Source organism: Linepithema humile, chromosome 2 (genome assembly GCF_040581485.1).
Source record: "Linepithema humile isolate Giens D197 chromosome 2, Lhum_UNIL_v1.0, whole genome shotgun sequence".
Taxonomy (NCBI): domain Eukaryota; kingdom Metazoa; phylum Arthropoda; class Insecta; order Hymenoptera; family Formicidae; genus Linepithema; species Linepithema humile.
In genome coordinates this window covers 15326650-15331207 of record NC_090129.1, presented here as the reverse complement: position 1 = coordinate 15331207, position 4558 = coordinate 15326650, and positions in this window count along the sequence as shown.

Sequence of the window (4558 nt, the reverse complement as noted above, 5' to 3'; positions counted from 1 at the left end):
TTTATTTTACGTCTTGGCATTTTGTTAATTTAATATAAAAATGTTTTACTTATAAAATAATATATATATGTATTTATTTATTTTATTATACAAATCTTATTTTTATTTCTTAATTAATATTTATTATATTAATTTTTTACGTTTAGGTATTAAAATAATTAATAAATAATCAATTAGTAATCAATAATCACTAATTAGGATAATTTATCAAAAATAATTAATAATTAATAACCAATAATTAATAATAACAGTAATAAATACCCAATCAATAATAAATCAGTAATCAATCACTAATTAACAATCAATCAATAATCAATCAATAGTCTATTATCAATCAATTATTAACCAATAATAATCAAATTAATATCCAATTAATAACCAATAATCAATCAATGACCAGTAATTAATTAATAACCAATAATCAATCAGTAACAAATAATTAATCAATAATAACTAATATTATCATCATTATTATCATTATCATCATTATCATTGTCATCATCATCATTATCATCATCATTATTGCAGTTATCGTTCTCATAATCATCACTTTTATTATTATTATTATTTTGATAAAAATCAATCAATAATCAATCAAGAATCTATTATCAATCAATTATTAATCAATAATAACCAAATTAATATCCAATTAATAACATATAATCAATCAATGACCAGTAATTAATTTATAACCAATAATCAATCAGTAACAAATAATCAATCAATAATAACCAATATTATCATCATTATTATCATTATCATCATTATCATTGTCATCATCATCATTATTGTCATCATCATTATCATCATCATTATTGCAGTTATCGTTCTTATAATCATCACTTTTATTATTCTTAATATTTTGATAATTTTATTGAATAGTAATAATACAGTAATAATATAATATTAATAATAATAACAATACAATAATATTAAATAAAAAGTAATTTTAATTAATTTTTAATTAATTTTTATTTTTCTAAATATCTTGAATCTTGTTTTCTCGATAATGTATTCGATTGTCTTGAACATTTTCCTGAAACAAACAATAATAATATATGTTAATATTATATAATTTGTTTTGATTTTAGCTTTACTATATACAAAGTATCTCATTTAAATTTCATATTAAAATATCGTGACATATATGAAAAGTTTTGAAAAATGTTTCAAACAAAAGTTATAGGGTTCAAAAGGGAACATAAGATGGTATCATTGAATTGACCATGGGTTGTTTTGTTAAAATCATATGAAGATTATTGCTATTTTTTTAAATAGAATTATTTTGGTTGGAAAACTTTTGGTTATATATAACAATGTATAATGCACTTTGGTTTAAAAACACAATAACCTTCATATGACCCCATCGCAATCCAAGATCGAACCAATGGTACCTTAAATTTCAAGATAACCAAGTTTGTCGAAAACAGATTATGCCAAGTGTTTGCTATCAACTATTGTCAGCAAAAAAACTACAAAGAACAATATTAAAATTAGGCTATTTTTTACCTATTAATGCACGTAAAAATCATAGTGAATTTTATAGATTATGACCTGCTGAATACGATAATGCTATTACTTTTTATTAAAAATGTGAGGAACATCGTCATTATTTGGTTGAAGTTTTATTCTTCACCATTTCATCCATATTGCACAATTCTTTTCTAAGAACCTCGTGAACCTGAATATTTGATTGTGATAAAACTTTAGACATATGTACGGGGAGTAAATATATGAAATTAGAAATTACTATATTGACCCAAATATGTTTTTAGGGGATGTGATCACCCCTCATATATAGAACTGCTTTTCTCGAAATATCTCAAAAACGTTTTATAGCAAAATTATTTCTATTTATAACATTAATAAAATTTTTACAAAATAATTGTTTTTAATTTTTTGGAAAAATTTAAAAAAATGTCTTAAAATTTTTTTAAAAAACATTTTTTTTAAATTTTATTATTGCGATTAAATAGAGATAATTTTATTATAAAACTTTTGTATGAAACATTTTTTGATATTTTGAATAATTTTGAAATATATCGAGAAGAGCAAAAAATAATATGCATATGCAGAATTGGTTTTTGCTTTTCTTGAGGTATCTTAAAAATTATTTGAGATATCAAAAAAATGTTTTAGACAAGTTTTATAGTAAAATTATCTATTTTTAATCAGATTAATAAAATTTTTAAAAAATAATAATTAAAAAAAATTTTTTGTTTTTTTCCAAAAGTTAAAAAATATTATTTTTAAAATATTTTATTAATGTTATTAAACAAATTAAACAGATAATTTTACTATAAAATTTGTATAAAACATTTTTTTAGATATGTCGAGTAAAGCAGTTCTATATATGATGGGTGATTTCATCTTTTAGAAACATATTTGGATCGATACTAATAATTTCTAATTTTATCTATTTATTCCTCATACATGTGTGTAAAGTTTCATCATAATCAAAATATTCGGGCTGACGAGGTTTTCTTGTTAGAGAAAAATCGTATAATACGAAGATGATGAAAAATAGAACTTTAACCTAAAAAATGACGTTTCTGACATTTTCAATGAAAACTAATAGCACCATCATATTCAGCAGTTTAAAATCTATTAAATTTACTATGATTTTTACGTCTGCATTAATGGGCAAAAAACGGTCTATTTTTAACATTGTTCTGATACAGAAGCAGTGATTACCGATTTAATCGACAGATTAGTGTTAAAAAACTGAGCAGAATCTGCTCACAAAGCTGACAGTAGATTGACAGCAGAATCTACTAATATGACATAATATCAGATTGGTAGCAGAATCTGTATGCGCGCGTAATATGGTAACAGATTGGAAGCAGAAATCAAAAACAGAATCTACATTTTTATTCATTTAAATAGAATACTATTTATTTCGATAGTTCTTTTGCTCATCGCTATATGACGTATTTCCTATAGTCAATTTCCTGTTAAAAATGAATATAAAATCAATTATATATATATATATATATATATATATAAGCACAGTTACTATATAATATAAACCAAAAAACGTAGCAACTTTTTATCGGTTTAATTTCTAATTATACGGGTGATCCACCTAAGACCGGCCACCTAAATAGCCCACAGCTTTGGAGATAGGAAGAAATGCTTCATATAAAAATTGGTTTGAAGTGACGAAAAAGATAGGTATATATTAGTTTGATCTTGAATAGACATGCTTCGGAGATTTGAAGGTCATCGCAATTTTTTTTAATGGAACTACTCTCATTGTTTTACACAAATGGATTCCTTGTAACATTTTGCATAAAAAGTTATAAGGGTCACATGGCCAAAAATTGCATCGTTTACAAGATATTTAATATCTAAAAGTGACATATTTTTATATAAAATATAAAGTATCTCGTAAAATATTTATTTCTCAATAATCTTACCCTAATACTTTTACGCACAAAATAATAAGGCGAATCAACTGGTACAAAGAAAACAAATGATTATTTTTAACAAAAATGTGCAATTTGCAATGTACTTTTCGTTATAAACAACCATGGATTTTTTGCACCAATTGATTCGCCTCATTATTCTGTACATAAAAGTATTAGGGTAATATTATCGAAAAATAAATATTTTACGAGACTTTATATTTTATATAAAAATATGTCACTTTTAGATATTAAATATCTCGTAAATGATGCAATTTTTGGCCATGTGACTCATAACTTTTTATGCAGAATGTTTCAAGGAATCCATTTGCATAAAACAATTAGGGTAATTCCGTTTTAAAAAATGGTGATGACCTTCAAATCTCCGAGGCGCCTCTACTCAAGGTCAAACTAATATTCCTATTTTTTTCTTCCCTTCAAAGCAAACAACTTCTATATGAAGCATTTCTTCCTATCTAAAAAATTATGGGTGTTATTTAAGGTGTGCAAGTTGCGTGGACCACCCTGTATATTAGGGTGGTCTTTAAAAGTCAAATTCTATGAGCAGACTCTCGTAGCAAATCATAAACCTAATGCGAATATAACGGAAGCCAATCTGCTAGCAACATTTGCAGTAATCTGTTGCCAATCTGCTAATATATTACACGCATTTTGCTTATTGGTTTTATTGGAAATTATATAAGTAGGCAGTCAGTTTGGATACACCATTGAAAAACGAATTCTTTCTAAGACATAAAACTAAGGAAATAAGAAAATTTTTTTAAACTATCGATAGCATATTAAAGTTCAAATTTTAAGTTTTAAAATGCTTTTTTAAATTTTTGTCTACCATGATTTTTCATAGAGTATTGACATCATCTTAAAAAATTTTAAAAAATGCAGGTTTAACTTCAAAGTCGCATAATTCGGTCCAAAAAAATCATAGGTCTTTATCTTTGACACTTTGTAGCTCAATAAAAAATTTTTTCTCGAAATATTCAAATAAAGCTTCATAAACTACAACATTTGCCTACAAAATACTTTTTTAAAATTTCTCTACGATTTTTTTAAACCGAGTTACGCGACTTTGAAGCTAAAACATTTATTTATTTATTTATATACATACTTTTTCTAAACGTCTTTTCCTTTTT